An 18,777-nucleotide genomic window follows, 5' to 3' on the forward strand; every position below is an offset into this window, starting at 1 on the left:
AGTTGACTAAAAGGGCAACAGTTCACACCTGAGATAACTTCATAACCGTCTTGTGACAGGCAAGTGACTAATATCTGAACAAGCAAACAGAAACAGGAACATTCAGCAAAAACATTTAGGATCTTTAAGGATCCCATATCATGCCATTTTTCCCGTTTCGTAGTTTACCCTAAGGGTCACCCATATCATGGACCCGCTCACAAAACTGGAAATACAAACGGCTTAGTTTGAGATTCGCCCCACCCTCGCCAAGAGCGATCTTTCTGCCCCGCCCACCCCGTGACGTAGTCTCAGCGGGAGCGTGTGTGCCCCGCCCACACCATGAGAAAGTGTGGGTGTAAACAGAGGCCGGTACACAGCCCATGACACAGCGGCACACGGGAATGACAAGTTATGAAGAATAAAAGCACTAATCACATTTCAAGCACTTGCACAGTCATAATAAATGAAAAACATCAACACACGTCAGGAAATGTGCGCGAGTCGCACATGTACATGTAGCTTTAGAACTGCACTTACAGCTCTCGTGCTCCATCGTCTTCTTTTATCGTGGGAATAACACCAGCATCAAATTTAACTTAGTTGTAAGTTCCACCACCACAAGTTCCAAGGTTCACAAGGTTCTGGAATCTGGATCTCTCCTCCAGCGCAGCGGACCAAGCTCTTCTCCCCTCCTCTCCTCGCCTCCTCTCCTCGCCTCCTCTCCCTGCCTCCTCTCCTCGCCTCCTCTCCTCGCCTCCTCTCCTCGGGGTCAAAATTGGGGTGGTTTGTGGGAGAAAAAAAGAATAAAAACAATTAAAGCCGCAAGCGGCATCCAACGGCCCTCGCGGGCCGCCGGCCTTCCGACTCTGCACTTTCGACTTGATAAAGATGGCGCCCTTATTGTGTGTTGAATTAAAAAAGAACTTGACAGACGGCGACACATTGGACATGGCCAATCCAGTGCAAATCAACACAAGTGTCAGTCAAATTTGCTGCTCCGCCGCACAGAGACCGTAGCACTTGGAATAAAAATATGGATAACTTTTATGCCCCGCTTGTGTAGATGATTTTCCCCAAATATGAGTTTGATCAGACAATCGCCCTAGGAGGAGTTTGTTAAAGTGTGAAGCGTAAAAATGTGGTGATTTGAGCAATTTCGCGATTTTCCCATAAGGATAACATGGGATGTTTCTGTCATCGCTACGGTTACGCCGTACAAAATATGACTTTGGCTCTCATACTTGTATGATCAGGATGGCAAATTAGAATTTTGTGCAAAATATAATGTCATTTGGAAAAACTCTATTGTTTATAGGCCACTCTGAAGGCCAAATAGTCAGAATTCAGGGAAAAGTTTGGGGCTCCGTCGCACAGAGACCGTAAAAGCTATCCTTAAAATTTGGATCGCCGATTTTGAATTTTGGGTAAAGTTTGGTGAGTTTTTGAGCATGTTCAGGGGGTCAAATTAGAGCTCAAAAAGCAGAAGAACAAGAAAAATGATAAAAATAATAATATTTTTAGCAAAAACAATATAGCCGTTTCCACTATAACAACAAATTATACATCGTTTGAAAGCTCTAAGCCTTCCCCATGCCGCCATGGGGTGGAATCATCATTACGAGCGCTTACGCGCTCGTCACTCCCCATTCCGTCGGGATGCCCCGCCCACTCCCCATAGACTTCCATTGATTTGAGCAGAAACAAGCATGGCCCATGCCTGCGGCATGGATTCTCGCGTACAGGACGATGCCAGGAGGGTTTTTGGAGCGCTGTTGTTGTTGTTGACTATTTCTGTCATAGCAGGAGTAAGTATGCATGATCCATGCCTTCGGCATGGGCTAGTTCACTGTACTTGCCAGGGGCGACGGGGCACCAAACATGTGGGCTGCGCCCGCATGTTTGGTCAGACAGTTGAAACTCTTTTCTTCTCCTATAAAACCTCAAGCTAGAGTCACGTAATATCACATTCAATCCGTATAAATATTTTCAGCTGTCTATGACAAATAAATGGTCTTTTATGAATTGTTAAAAATCACATTTGGAGAGGACGCTAGAGAGCCATTTTATTAGCTAGCCACTACATTTGCACATTACTGGGTTCAACTTTAAAATCTCGACAAACGCTACGTCAAAACGTTCACAAAAAAAATTGTAAGAAATATAGAATTTTTTTTACATTTCCATAAATTGCAATTTTGTTTAAAATTCACGATGACCACACCATAAAATGTATCAGCTTCAGAACTCAAACACTACTGGGTTTTGTGTCTGGAAGAGAAAATGCCAAATGTACGACGAGGTTTATCCAATATGGCCGACTTCTTGTATGACTTAGGGCGGGGTCATAATATTATTCTTTACATGTCGTCACATGAACTATTTTTTGGAACGAGCGCCATATTTTTACTGCCACTTTTTTTGGCGTCGGGCTCCCATTGGCCCCATGTTATTTGATTTTTGAGGTGGCGCTACTGAGCCGTCTTTTAATATTTTTTCACGAAACTTTCACTCAAAATTAGAACTTAGATACCGCTCACGAGCATATCCGTCTTTGTTAAGTACTTGATTTTTCGGCTCTGCCTCCTGAGGAGACTCAGGTCTTCAGGAGTGACAGGGCCGCTCCTGACAGGACCGCTCCTGACAGGGCCACTCCTGACAGGGCCGCTCCTGAAGACCTTCTCCTCCTCTGTGGTGCATCAGCTCCTGTAGGTGTGGTCATCACAGAGGGAGAAGAAGAGACTGGACACAGCTCCGTCCTGGACTGTCCTCTGGACTCGGTGCAGGAGGTGGGGGACAGAAGGGTCCTGGCTAAACTCACATCTTTGCTGGACCATAAGTGTCGCCCCCTGCAGGACACTCTGTCCCCTGCAGGACACTCTGCCCCCTGCAGGACACTCTGTCCCCTGCAGGACACTCTGTCCCCTGCAGGACACTCTGTCCCCTGCAGGACACTCTGTCCACTCTGGAGAGCAGCTTCAGTGACTGATCCACCCTCGCTGTTGAAGGAGACGTTTCACACTCTTTCCTTCTGCTGCTGTCAGACTTTAGAACAAACATGTGCAATTACTGTCGTGACACATGCAATGGTATTTATTTATTCATTTTTATTATTTTCCCCTCCATCCCTTGTTGAGAAATGAGAGGTTTTTGTTTATAAGAGTTCTTCTATTAAGATTGTTTTTCAAACTTCCTATAAGTGATCTGTTCTTTTCCTCTGTATCTACCTGCGTTGCAACAATGAAATTTCCCCATGTGTGGACAATAAAGGAATATCTTATCTTATGTGTGGAGGAGGTTTGATCCATGAGGCACAGGAGTGGGTGGAGCTAAACTCCGTCACATCCGGTGAGAAAAGAAAACACATAGAAACAATCTCTGACACTAGTTTGAGCATTTGTTGCTTTGACAAGATTTTTTAAAAGTCACTGAAATATTTAGATGTAGTATTAATATGTAGATTAGGTTGAGGATATTTGTTTATTTGTGGGTTTGGAGAACAAACTGACTTCTTTCCAGAATGATTGATTGAACTGGAAATAAGTGGGTGACACTTTCTTTTGAAGTACAACATATCTAGCAGCTTGAGAGCTCCTTTTATCACACGTGGACAACATTGAATAAATAAAGTAGACTGAATAAATCAGCAGATGTCCACAGGGGTGATGTTTTGTTTTAAGTATATATATCCCTCCCACTAAAGTATAGTGTATATTGTTTTACTGTAGCGTAAACAGTATCAGTAAAATTAAAGAAAATTAAAGATGTCACTGTTGTTTAGTCTCAATAATCATGAATGATTCTTAAATTGTTATGTATTTTCTCACAATAATCGTAACACTAAAATGTTATGTTGTGACATTCTTGGATGAATGAGGGATTACACCTTTCTTTATGGACTAATGTGCTTTCATCAATTAGAACCATCACTCTTCTTCTGCCAACAATCTGTTTGCTTCTTCTTCTCATCCTCTTCATTGCAGATTTACAAACTTCTTGCATGTGCAAGTTTGCTCAGGCTTGTGGAGCTCCCAGTGATTCCCTCCTGCAGAACGTCCACAATCTGGAATCAGTCAAAACAAACAAGAGAGAAAAACAATCATTAACTAATCATTAGTTAATCATTAATCAAGTTTAGCTTAGTCTTAGTTTAGTCTAGGCAGAACGAGAAAAAGCCTCAATATTCGGGTGTGGGGTCGCGCACTCACACTAAAAAGGCTCCGGGCGTGCGCACGTGCACTACGGCTCCGCCCGAAACAGCACTACTATCAAGGCAACGCAGCAATGACCCAAAAACAAAGACTGGGCAAATTGCCAAGTGTAGAATGCAAATAGTTTGTCCTCGTTCTCCAGGTCCCAGTCTGCGGTGGAGACAGGGGCCCTCGCCCACGGTTATAAACCAGTCCAGGGAGTGCAAGCCGTCGTCTCACGGAAATAACTTTGGTTTTGTATAAACTAAAAACATATTATTTTAGTGTTTATACAGTTAAAACACAAATCAGACAATATAATATTACAAGTTAGAAACAAAAGAAAGATCCACGAGGGTTCAACTTCATAGCATGAGCGCACTCAGGACAATTTGCAGATTTTCTAATCATTCCAAGTTTCATTAACCACTCGTTAAAAAGATGGACTTCTTTTGGGCAATTTCTAAAAGAAATTTGTCTTAAAAATGATAGAACATGATCCAAAATGACGTCTCATAAACCTGTAAATAATGAGGTAAACAATAACCGCGGTTTCCTGCAGGTATCGGAAAAGACAACCACTTACTGATCAACCAACGTATCAATCAATCACTCACTAAGCTCAATGTTCCGCCTCGTTAAGATTCCCAGCCAATCAATAAAGGACAGCTGTCCTTCCAATGCCTGGTTTAAACTTATTTCTTGCTATGCAACGCGAAGATTAAGAAACCTGAGAAAGTTTTTAAAATGGTAAGTTACAATTGATTAACCCACTTGTGTTTAGTGCAGCGTAGTATCTGCGCAGTATGTCGGGTGTTTTAGGGCGTGACTGTGTAAATGTGTCTACATTTACACACATGGAAGAGCAAACTCAATTAGCTCTATGCTAGCTTTAGCACTGAATTAATCCCAACCGATTACTACGAACTACAAAGGAGAGGAAATCTGTGACAGGTACTTTGTGCTCTGCATGTCTTGTACATGTGCTAACCATTTTATTTGATCATTTATTATCTTTTCCTCTCTGATTGAGCATTTGAAAGGTGGTGGCTTACATTTGTATCTAGCTTAGCACGCTGTGGTTAATGCTAGCCTCAAGTGGATTGAATTCTGACTGGTATTTTAGCGAGCATGTTATTGATTTTAAAAAGTGAGTTGTACTGAATGAAGGCAAAAGAAATAATGCAAAATTAAACTCAGAATAAGTTTTTTTTATCGTAAATATGTATTTCTCTTTGTATGACAGTTGCTTTTTATTATGTTTATTATGTCCGTTTAGCACATTTCAGACGAGAACAATGAGGGTCGGCTACAGCGTGTTCCCGGTGTTCTGTCGCTGATTTTACGACAGCGGTTAAAGCATTTGGTTTCCAAGGCGGTTGTTACGGCGCGTTCTCAGGTTTTAAAGCCCATCTTTAAGTTGTATGAAAAGGTTTAAACCGTCCCTAATGTCTACAGCTGAGCCAAAGATGACTTTTGAAGAAGATGACAGCATCAGTACTGGAGTTTCCTCTCCAGATATAAGTGACAGTAAAGATTTATAAACCCAGACAAAAAAAACATTGCACATCTTCTCCAGATTCTGAAAACATGGCTGCACTGGGGCGGAGCCACATGGCTGCACTGGGGCGGAGCCACATGGCTGCACTGGGGCGGAGCCACATGGCTGCACTGGGGCGGAGCCACATAGCTGCACTGGGGCGGAGCCACATGGCTGCACTGGGGCGGAGCCACTTGAGAGGTAAGAACAATAAAGCAATTTCTGTCACAACTTGAGCCAGGCTTTAGTTGTTTCTCCATTGGTCACGCCCCTTCTGGGCCACTACAGCCAATCAGAGAGCAGACTCTGCCACTCTCTCCACTAATCACTGATCTGATCACATTCACCTGCCCCGCCTCAGCATATGGACAGGTCCATTTCCCTCTGTTCCCTGCCAGATTGTCTTGTGTGGTTCCGTAGCTCCCAACACCTGTTATTCTGAGCCTGCCTGTTCCTGTTTTCACCTGCCCTTTTGGACTTTGGACCTTCTCTTTTTGCCTGCCTCATTCTAGATTTGTCTTCTATGCGTTACGTCCTTGCTTTGATCTCTGCTGGTTATAAATACTCTAAACCTGAACTGTTTCCTGTGTCGTGTATTTGGGTTCTTGCCGTCCGTTTTGTGACTCCGGACACGTTCTAATCAGGATAGTTCCAGTAAAAACACATTTGAACAGTATTCAAGGTTATCACAACATTTATAAATGCGGTGGCGAGTAAGTTATTACTTCCCTTTGAATATAATCTCTTAATTTTGATTTAGTTTTACAATCCTACTATTTCACAGCGAAGGAGTGTTCACACACACACATGTGACGATACGATACGTATCCCGATCCATTTTTGAAAAAGGGTCTTAATGGATTATGTTTTTACTCTGGATAAGAAAATGTCATGTTTATTTATAAATCCATTCTGCTCTAATAACTTCTTACATCCAACCAACTGATCCAAATAGAAATATAAGGAACACATTCTAGTAAAGTATTGTATGTTTCATGGTCTGAACCTGCTGCAGCAGCAGCTTCTGATCAGGTCCACAGCTCCTTCTCACCTCGACCAGAGGAGCTTCTGATCAGGTCCACAGCTCCTTCTCACCTCGACCAGTGGAGCTTCTGATCAGGTCCACAGCTCCTTCTCACCTCGACCAGTGGAGCTTCTGATCAGGTCCACAGCTCCTTCTCACCTCGACCAGAGGAGCTTCTGATCAGGTCCACAGCTCCTTCTCACCTCGACCAGTGGAGCTTCTGATCAGGTCCACAGCTCCTTCTCACCTCGACCAGTGGAGCTTCTGATCAGGTCCACAGCTCCTTCTCACCTCGACCAGAGGAGCTTCTGATCAGGTCCACAGCTCCTTCTCACCTCGACCAGAGGAGCTTCTGATCAGGTCCACAGCTCCTTCTCACCTCGACCAGAGGAGCTTCTGATCAGGTCCACAGCTCCTTCTCACCTCGACCAGAGGAGCTTCTGATCAGGTCCACAGCTCCTTCTCACCTCGACCCAGAGGAGCTTCTGATCAGGTCCACAGCTCCTTCTCACCTCGACCCAGAGGAGCTTCTGATCAGGTCCACAGCTCCTTCTCACCTCGACCAGTGGAGCTTCTGATCAGGTCCACAGCTCCTTCTCACCTCGACCCAGTGGAGCTTCTGATCAGGTCCACAGCTCCTTCTCACCTCGACCCAGAGGAGCTTCTGATCAGGTCCACAGCTCCTTCTCACCTCGACCCAGAGGAGCTTCTGATCAGGTCCACAGCTCCTTCTCACCTCGACCAGTGGAGCTTCTGATCAGGTCCACAGCTCCTTCTCACCTCGACCCAGAGGAGCTTCTGATCAGGTCCACAGCTCCTTCTCACCTCGACCCAGAGGAGCTTCTGATCAGGTCCACAGCTCCTTCTCACCTCGACCAGTGGAGCTTCTGATCAGGTCCACAGCTCCTTCTCACCTCGACCCAGTGGAGCTTCTGATCAGGTCCACAGCTCCTTCTCACCTCGACCAGAGGAGCTTCTGATCAGGTCCACAGCTCCTTCTCACCTCGACCCAGAGGAGCTTCTGATCAGGTCCACAGCTCCTTCTCACCTCGACCAGTGGAGCTTCTGATCAGGTCCACAGCTCCTTCTCACCTCGACCCAGAGGAGCTTCTGATCAGGTCCACAGCTCCTTCTCACCTCGACCAGTGGAGCTTCTGATCAGGTCCACAGCTCCTTCTCACCTCGACCAGTGGAGCTTCTGATCAGGTCCACAGCTCCTTCTCACCTCGACCCAGAGGAGCTTCTGATCCAAAGATACCAGAGGGTCCTGAAGATTTTCAATCACCATGACTGAGGCTTTTAGACTCTGCAACGTTGATCTGGCACCATCAAAATGAATGAAGAGCTTAACATGGTCGACCCGATACTTTTAAGAGTCTTACATTTGATTATGTAAATTAGACATTGCTCTAGTTTGCCAAAAGATGAATGTCCAACATAAGACCAGAGAAAAAGGTCATTATTGAAGATCTTATGTCAAAAGGAACGATTGTTACTAAAGAAGGTGGGTCAATATGTTTTTTGACAGTTTACTTGTTTATCTTGAATAGTTTGCAGATAATCACTGATTTAAGATCCTTAAAGCAGAATAGGCTTGATATTTTAGCTAAAGGATATCATTTGGAACAATAAATACTGGATCATTCAGGATCTAACTGTTCAAGAAAGGTTAGATTTTGTCCTGTTTTTTCCACCTCAGTTACTTGCGCTAACGAGGTTCTAGTTTCGATACTATGTTTAGTATTGATTTGCATTTTGATATATTACTACACTAATAACTTTTAAAATGTCATTTTGATTTCACTGTAAATTGTACATTGCTTAAAGCTGTTCAAATACAGTTTAAAGGTTATATGTGACATGTTGATGCTTTTTTGAGCTTTTATGAGAGGCCGTGGCTGCAGAGCCGCGGCGCGGTCGAATAACCTCATGCCTGACCCTAACCCTAACCCTGACCTTAACCCTCACCCTCACCCTAACCTTAACCCTAACCTTAACCTTAACCTTAACCCTAACCTTAACCTTAACCCTAACCCTAACCCTGACCTTAACCCTAACCCTCACCCTCACCTTAACCTTAACCCTAACCTTAACCCTAACCTTAACCTTAACCGTAACCCTAACTCTGACCTTAACCCTAACCTTAACCCTGACCCTAACCCTAACCCTAACCCTGACCTTAACTCTAACCCTAACCCTAACCCTGACCCTGACCCTAACCTTAACCTTAACCATGACCTTAACCCTAACCCTCACCTTAACCTTAACCCTAACCCTGACCTTAACCCTGACCCTAACCTTAACCTTAACCCTGACCTTAACCCTAACCTTAACCCTAACCCTAACCCTAACCCTGACCTTAACCTTAACCCTGACCTTAACCTTAACCCTGACCCTAACCTTAACCCTGACCCTAACCCTGACCCTAACCTTAACCTTAACCCTGACCTTAACCCTGACCCTAACCTTAACCCTGACCCTAACCCTGACCCTAACCTTAACCCTGACCCTGACCTTAACCCTAACCCTGACCTTAACCCTGACCCTAACCTTAACCCTGACCCTAACCTTAACCTTAACCCTAACCCTGACCTTAACCCTGACCCTAACCTTAACCTTAACCTTAACCTTAACCTTAACCCTGACCCTGACCTTAACCCTAACCCTGACCTTAACCCTGACCCTAACCTTAACCTTAACCCTGACCCTAACCCTGACCTTAACCCTAACCCTGACCTTAACCCTGACCCTAACCCTAACCCTTACCCTGACCTTAACCTTAACCCTGACCTTAACCTTAACCCTGACCTTAACCTTAACCCTGACCCTAACCTTAACCTTAACCTTAACCCTAACCCTGACCTTAACCCTGACCTTAACCCTAACCCTAACCCTGACCTTAACCCTAACCCTAACCCTGACCTTAACCCTAACCCTAACCCTAACCCTGACCTTAACCCTAACCCTGACCCTAACCTTAACCTTAACCCTGACCCTAACCCTGACCTTAACCCTGACCTTAACCCTGACCCTAACCTTAACCTTAACCCTGACCTTAACCCTAACCCTAACCCTAACCCTGACCTTAACCTTAACCTTAACCTTAACCCTGACCCTGACCTTAACCCTAACCCTGACCTTAACCCTGACCCTAACCTTAACCTTAACCCTGACCCTAACCCTGACCTTAACCCTAACCCTGACCTTAACCCTGACCCTAACCCTAACCCTAACCCTGACCTTAACCTTAACCTTAACCTTAACCCTGACCCTGACCTTAACCTTAACCCTAACCCTAACCCTGACCTTAACCCTAACCCTGACCCTAACCTTAACCTTAACCTTAACCCTAACCTTAACCCTAACCCTGACCTTAACCCTAACCCTGACCCTAACACTCCCTTTATTAAAATCTCAACTAATTCAATCAGTAGTTTTCTATTTTTCTATTTGATTATTGCAAATACATATTTTATATTTAACTATATTTAACTTAAAATGTAAATGTGATTTAAATGTAATAATTTATATATTTTTGTTGTACAAATGTCTATTTAAATACCAGTATTAATTGTATTAATATTCATGCCACAATAAGTGTGACGAAGTGGCCACTTTAGAACAAGGACCACGTTTATATTAGTTTGTGTCAAACTAGTTCTTTATTAGTTATGATCTTAGAACTTCATTAACGGTCAGTTGGACGCAGTTAACACCTTCTAGACTGTGTTTGTTACATACAAATAAGCCTTAAAAACACATTTATTATGCTACTTGCGCTTAACCCATATTACCTAATGCAAATTAGATCATAATTATCTCTTATCAATTAACATCATATTTATCACAAGTTATAAGGAGTTTATAAATAGAAAAGTGTTAATAAATGTTTAATTAGCAGCAGAATAAGGTTATGCAGAATAAGACATTAATACTAATTCAATAAATTCAGAACTCAAATGTGGCAGAAATGAAGTAAACACTTATTTTATTGCGTGGGCTTAATAAAAACAAAAACCCATTATATTCTATGAGAACAAATTAGAAAATGACCTAAGTATAAACCGCTTCTCAATATGAAGAGGAGTTTGTTATCTTAAGCAGGACCACGCCCCTTCCTGCGGACCACGCCCCTTCCTGCTGGACCACGCCCCTTCCTGCTGGACCACGCCCCTTCCTGCCGGACCACGCCCCTTCCTGCCGCTACACTATTTAATCCTCCAGATCACACACACCTGTGTTCATGATTTCCGTGCCCCTCCCTCGTTGTTCTAATTGTTCTGTAATTCATCTCCTTGATGGGGGGCATCGAGGCCCGGGAGCCTTCAGCCCTCATCGCAAGAAGCCCCAAAACGGCATTAACTTCTGTACATTTGTGTTGTTCATGTTTCTCGCCTGCCAATCAACACTTTGCATCGCAGCTGGGGGCGTGGTCAGTGAAGTGGAAGTCACTTACAAAGCAGGGAGAGCATTGATGCCATCGAGTTGAACAAATCCAAGCATTATGATTACAGCGATGGACCGGCCTCTGCTCATGCACCAGCCAAAGGAACGCGAAAGGCCATGAGGAAAGCAAGTCATCACTGGGGAGATACTTCTGGTGCCAGAGCTTTCCTTTATGACTGGGATTCCTGAGAAATGAAGGAAGAAACTGACAAAGTACCTCAACGTGAGCACAGAACCGCACACCCACTCGATCAAACACTCGAAAATCAAGCACCACTCCGACAGTCACTAAGAGCTTACTAAGTGGGGCCTTGATGTCAGCTCAGACTGTGATAATTAAAGGGATGTCTTTGCCCTTTGAAACCATCTGTTCGCGAAGTCCATCTTTCACCACAGGAAGCGGCGTGTCCCCGGTCTGGAGAGATTGTCCGGGATCCTTCCATCGGTGCAATCCCACATAACACTTGGGCCGTCTTCTATCCTCGCCACCGTGCCGAGCAGGCAGAGGAACTGGTGAATACGTTCAAGAAGGTGGCAGGAAACGTGGGTGTCAGAGCTCCGGGACGACCGCACTGAAAGTTACATAAAACGCATCCACTCACAACTCACCAGCGAGCCCAATATCCAGCTGGTGTGTGCATTATGGTTGGCGCTGTCAAGAAATGTTGCTGTGGTAAAAGCCCAATCCCGTCTCAGGCAGTCAATGTTAAGATAAGATAAGATAAGATAAGATATTCCTTTATTGTCCCACATGGGGAAATTTCATTGGTGCAACGCAGGTAGATCCAGAGGTAGATACAGAAGAACAGATCACTTATAGGAAGTCTGAAAAACACTTTCAGTAGAAGATCTCCTATAAATAAATAAAAACTCCCATTGACAAATAAATAAATAAATACCATTGCATGTGATCACAACAGTAATTGCACATGAATATGTGTCACGACAGCACATAGATTGCACATATGACAGAATTGCACATCAGTATTAGGTTAGGTCAGTATTGCGACGGGATAACGTGACGATCTCCGGGTAAGACGACTGTTCTCAGCAGTTTCATGAGTTCCTCCTTTGTGGAAACGCGGTGCGACGCCGGCCGGGGGGCGGGGCCGGAGCCGGGGGGCGGGGCCGGAGCCGGGGGCGGGGCCGGAGCCGGGGGACTCAGAGCCAAGACACATCGCAACGACACGACGAAAACACTCAATCCAGCCGAATAAAGTCAAAACAAGTTAATTTAAAGCGATTCCAGTGCGTGTCCCGATCGCTCGTGAAGTTCCTCTTTCATATAAACGTGTATATAAACGTGTACCGACGACACGCCGTACTTTAGCGCGGCCGGAGGGCGCGGGGGGGGGGGCTGGTGGGCTCGCTCGGAGCTAGCTCACGTCACAACAACACAACGAACGCAACGAAAAACGCTCAAATCCAGCCGAAAAAAGTCAAAAACAGTTGAATTAAAAAAAACTATTCCAGCGCGTGTCCCTATCGTACAGTAAAATAGAAAAAATATACTAATTATATTTACAAAATATAGGAGATAAAGCACAATAAGTGTGAGAAAGAAGAGAGAGCGTTTACACCGGGCTGCCAGCTGTACCAGCGCCTTATGACGTAGAAAAGACGTAGTTAATGACGTAGCGTTATGACGTAGTTAAGACCATTTCCAAACCACAGAAACTGAAGAGCTGATTCTGCAGATCAACAGTAAACTCTTTGTCCCTCTGAAAAACTTGATGGTGGTTGGAGTTGATGTCCACCATGACACAAGCCGGCCCAATGGTACTCAAGAGTAACTTTCCAGACCCCCACAGAGGAGCTCATTACTGGCTTCAGGTACTACGAGGTGAACCACAACTTGCCAGAGAAGAGAGTGGTTTATCGTGATGGCGTGTCCGAAGGCTCATGATGGTGGAGCAATACTAGGTCCCACAGATCCTTAAATGCTTCGAAACAAACTGGTCTTCATCGTGGTCCAGAAGCGCATCGACACTGTGCTCTACACCTGGTCTGCAAACAGCTTCAGCCCCTGGGACCATCCTGGACCACACCCTCACCAACAGAAAGTCTGTGGACGTCTTTTTGATGGCGCACACCATACGCCAAGGCTGTAGACTCCCAATTCACTACATCTCTGTCGACAACACTGCAAATCTGCCACTGACCACCGGCAATGACTGCACTCTGAACCTCCCATCCAACTATCAGACAAGCTCTTCTTCCTCTGAGCTGCACAAGACATGACCCAAAGATCTTAGATAAAGCTAGATCAACATTAGCAGCCGTAAGTTGTTCTTTTATTATTTCAATCTTGCGATCCAAGGATTGAAATAATAAATTGTGTCGTGTAGAGCCATCGTCATGCAGATGTTGGATTACAGTATCATTTTTAAGATCAGATATATAATGTTGTTTTATTATTCATAGATTAACATGCTCTTTTCTTGTGGAAATGTTCAAAGCTTTGATTTCACAAGTTTGCACATGTTTAATTCAATGACATACTTTGATGTTTAAAGATGAAAACAAATTGAAATGGAAGAGGCTAAAGACGACATGAAACCTCACAACCACAACCATCAGAAACTCGTATGACACCTTCAAATTTCAGTTAAAACATTGGTTCGTTGCAACCCAGAGGCCTCATTTATAAAAGAGTGCTTCAAATTGTGCTGGAAAGGCGATTTATAAAACCCTGCGCAGCACACCTGCGCGCACTTCTATCTTCCAAATTGACGCAGCAATTCCTCATGAGTTTCCGCCCTGAGCCCGCCCTGATATACCATATATGGCTATGCAAATCACCAAATTAACCTACTTTGCATATTCATAAGGGCGAGATGGAGGTGGAGACACTCATCGAGTCTTCAAACAGAAACCTTCAGAAGGCGCTGCTCCTCTGAGGGCGTGGCCTGTAGCGGCGTATCAGAAACAATCAACCAAAACTCGGGACCCATATTTGACCATCCGTTGACCATCATTTTCACGTCAAGTATTTTTTTTATAGATCACACTCGTGAAAAGATGCGTTCACTGAACCATTCTAAGTGTCTGTATCATAGTCAGTTATGTAGTACAGGACTCTGTGCTGCACGACAGAGCCTCATGCACCAAAATCAATGTAATGATGGATTTTTGACACATGGAAGAGTCTAATTAAACCAACTCAAATAATCCACTTCAGACTTTATTTTTATTTTTTCATATTGCATATTTTGGGACTTTTGAACCCCAAATGACCCATATCTTAAAGGTGGAATGGACGATTTTTTTCAGCAAATTTTGTATCATATTTCCTCGTGTCGTGGATAAATCATTTGTCCTGCCACGTATCAATCATAAAACGCACCTACCGCTCACCTGCAGCCGCGTCAGGCTCGTCCCCACGTTTCCGCGTGCCTAAGCGCATGGATCTATCATAATATAGTTCCCTCAGTGTACGGGGCAAAATGAAGACGGAGAAAGACAGTTCGAGCTGACGGAGAAGTGGACAGAAATCTACGGGAGACGAGAGATGCGATGTGATCCGTCGCTCTAATAAACAAACACACGTGTGTGTTGTATCAGTCCACACGGGGGAGTGGCATGAGCACGGGGGAGTGGCATGAGCACGGGGGAGTGGCATGAGCACGGGGGAGTGGCATGTGCACGGGGGAGTGGCATGTGCACGGGGGAGTGGCATGAGCACGGGGAGTGGCATGAGCACGGGGGAGTGGCATGTGCACGGGGGAGTGGCATGTGCACGGGGGAGTGGCATGAGCACGGGGGAGTGGCATGTGCACGGGGGAGTGGCATGAGCACGGGGGAGTGGCATGTGCACGGGGGAGTGGCATGAGCACGGGGGAGTGGCATGAGCACGGGGGAGTGGCATGTGCACGGGGGAGTGGCATGTGCACGGGGGAGTGGCATGTGCACGGGGGAGTGGCATGTGCACGGGGGAGTGGCATGTGCACGGGGGAGTGGCATGTGCACGGGGGAGTGGCATGTGCACTTCCGCCTGCGTTCTCAAATCGCCGAAAAATCGTCCATACCGCCTTTAAACAATGTCAGAATTTCTTTACATATTTAGACACGTTGAATGGGAGAAATTAAATATACTCCATAAAACAATCCAACAATGCCACTGGAATTTGGTTCATAAAAATAAAAATAAATAAACCGAACATAAAGTGCACAGGTAAATTCATTGAAGTCCCATTTTCACATGTTATTTACTATTAAGATTGGCTTTAGGTTATGTCTTTCTTAACATTTCCTTTACGTTTACGATGATGTTGTCCTCTTCATTGGACAGGTGTCCTTCTGTGACTCAGTTTCTTTAGTTAACGTCATATTTAAAAAGGTCAAACAAAAGAGACAAACAAGCCATGACTGCTACAAGAGACACGAGACGCTCTGGAGAAACGAGACGCTCTGGAGACACGAGACGCTCTGGAGACACGAGACGCTCTGGAGACACGAGACGCTCTGGAGACACGAGACGCTCTGGAGACATGAGACGCCCTGGAGACACGAGATGCCCTGGAGACATGAGACGCTCTGGAGACACGAGACGCTCTGGAGACACGAGACGCCCTGGAGACACGAGACGCCCTGGAGACAGGAGACGCTCTGGAGACACGAGACGCCCTGGAGACACGAGACGCTCTGGAGACACGAGACGCTCTGGAGACACGAGACGCCCTGGAGACACGAGACGCTCTGGAGACACGAGACGCCCTGGAGACACGAGACGCTCTGGAGACACGAGACGCCCTGGAGACACGAGACGCTCTGGAGACACGAGACGCCCTGGAGACACGAGACGCTCTGGAGACACGAGACGCTCTGGAGACACGAGACGCTCTGGAGACACGAGACGCCCTGGAGACACGAGACGCTCTGGAGACACGAGACGCCCTGGAGACACGAGACGCTCTGGAGACACGAGACGCTCTGGAGACACGAGACGCCCTGGAGACACGAGACGCCCTGGAGACACGAGACGCCCTGGAGACACGAGACGCTCTGGAGACATGAGGCGCTCTGGAGACACGAGACGCTCTGGAGACACGAGACGCCCTGGAGACACGAGACGCTCTGGAGACACGAGACGCCCTGGAGACACGAGACGCTCTGGAGACACGAGACGCTCTGGAGACACGAGACGCCCTGGAGACACGAGACGCTCTGGAGACACGAGACGCTCTGGAGACACGAGACGCCCTGGAGACACGAGACGCCCTGGAGACATGAGACGCTCTGGAGACACGAGACGCTCTGGAGACACGAGACGCCCTGGAGACACGAGACGCCCTGGAGACATGAGACGCTCTGGAGACACGAGACGCTCTGGAGACACGAGACGCCCTGGAGACACGAGACGCCCTGGAGACACGAGACGCCCTGGAGACACGAGACGCTCTGGAGACACGAGATGCCCTGGAGACACGAGACGCTCTGGAGACACGAGACGCTCTGGAGACACGAGACGCTCTGGAGACACGAGACGCCCTGGAGACACGAGACGCCCTGGAGACACGAGACGCCCTGGAGACACGAGACGCTCTGGAGACACGAGACGCTCTGGAGACATGAGGCGCCCTGGAGACATGAGACGCTCTGGAGACACGAGACGCCCTGGAGACACGAGACGCTCTGGAGACACGAGACGCTCTGGAGACACGAGACGCCCTGGAGACACGAGACGCTCTGGAGACACGAGACGCTCTGGAGACACGAGACGCTCTGGAGACACGAGACGCCCTGGAGACACGAGACGCCCTGGAGACACGAGACGCCCTGGAGACACGAGACGCTCTGGAGACATGAGGCGCTCTGGAGACATGAGACGCTCTGGAGACACGAGACGCCCTGGAGACACGAGACGCTCTGGAGACACGAGACGCCCTGGAGACACGAGACGCTCTGGAGACACGAGACGCTCTGGAGACACGAGACGCCCTGGAGACACGAGACGCCCTGGAGACACGAGACGCTCTGGAGACACGAGACGCCCTGGAGACACGAGACGCCCTGGAGACACGAGACGCCCTGGAGACACGAGACGCTCTGGAGACATGAGGCGCTCTGGAGACATGAGACGCTCTGGAGACACGAGACGCCCTGGAGACACGAGACGCTCTGGAGACACGAGACGCCCTGGAGACACGAGACGCTCTGGAGACACGAGACGCTCTGGAGACACGAGACGCCCTGGAGACACGAGACGCCCTGGAGACACGAGACGCTCTGGAGACACGAGACGCCCTGGAGACACGAGACGCCCTGGAGACACGAGACGCCCTGGAGACACGAGACGCTCTGGAGACATGAGGCGCTCTGGAGACATGAGACGCTCTGGAGACACGAGACGCCCTGGAGACACGAGACGCTCTGGAGACACGAGACGCCCTGGAGACACGAGACGCCCTGGAGACACGAGACGCCCTGGAGACACGAGACGCTCTGGAGACACGAGACGCCCTGGAGACACGAGACGCCCTGGAGACACGAGACGCCCTGGAGACACGAGACGCCCTGGAGACACGAGACGCCCTGGAGACACGAGACGCTCTGGAGACACGAGACGCCCTGGAGACACGAGACGCTCTGGAGACACGAGACGCTCTGGAGACACGAGACGCTCTGGAGACACGAGACACCCTGGAGACACGAGACGCTCTGGAGACACGAGACGCCCTGGAGACACGAGACGCTCTGGAGACACGAGACGCCCTGGAGACACGAGACGCCCTGGAGACACGAGACGCCCTGGAGACACGAGACGCTCTGGAGACATGAGGCGCTCTGGAGACATGAGACGCTCTGGAGACACGAGACGCCCTGGAGACACGAGACGCTCTGGAGACACGAGACGCTCTGGAGACACGAGACGCCCTGGAGACACGAGACGCTCTGGAGACACGAGACGCTCTGGAGACACGAGACGCCCTGGAGACACGAGACGCTCTGGAGACACGAGACGCCCTGGAGACACGAGACGCCCTGGAGACACGAGACGCCCTGGAGACACGAGACGCTCTGGAGACACGAGACGCCCTGGAGACACGAGACGCCCTGGAGACACGAGACGCCCTGGAGACACGAGACGCTCTGGAGACACGAGACGCTCTGGAGACACGAGACGCCCTGGAGACACGAGACGCCCTGGAGACACGAGACGCCCTGGAGACACGAGACGCCCTGGAGACACGAGACGCTCTGGAGACACGAGACGCTCTGGAGACACGAGACGCCCTGGAGACACGAGACGCCCTGGAGACACGAGACGCCCTGGAGACACGAGACGCTCTGGAGACACGAGACGCCCTGGAGACACGAGACGCCCTGGAGACACGAGACGCCCTGGAGACACGAGACGCTCTGGAGACACGAGACGCTCTGGAGACACGAGACGCCCTGGAGACACGAGACGCCCTGGAGACACGAGACGCCCTGGAGACACGAGACGCTCTGGAGACATGAGGCGCTCTGGAGACATGAGACGCTCTGGAGACACGAGACGCCCTGGAGACACGAGACGCTCTGGAGACACGAGACGCCCTGGAGACACGAGACGCTCTGGAGACACGAGACGCTCTGGAGACACGAGACGCCCT

At 48.0% G+C, this 18,777-nt stretch overlaps 1 pseudogene; it reads left to right on the plus strand.

The window, feature by feature from the left end:
• The first annotated feature begins 11,249 nt into the window (after positions 1-11,249).
• LOC140368328 (piwi-like protein 2) lies at positions 11,250-13,353 on the plus strand (annotated as a pseudogene).
• Positions 13,354-18,777: the final 5,424 nt, after the last annotated feature.

The sequence above is a fragment of the Eucyclogobius newberryi genome, unplaced genomic scaffold (genome assembly GCF_026437365.1).
Source record: "Eucyclogobius newberryi isolate DKJ021-1_F unplaced genomic scaffold, fEucNew1.0.hap1 SCAF_2, whole genome shotgun sequence".
Classification (NCBI taxonomy): domain Eukaryota; kingdom Metazoa; phylum Chordata; class Actinopteri; order Gobiiformes; family Gobiidae; genus Eucyclogobius; species Eucyclogobius newberryi.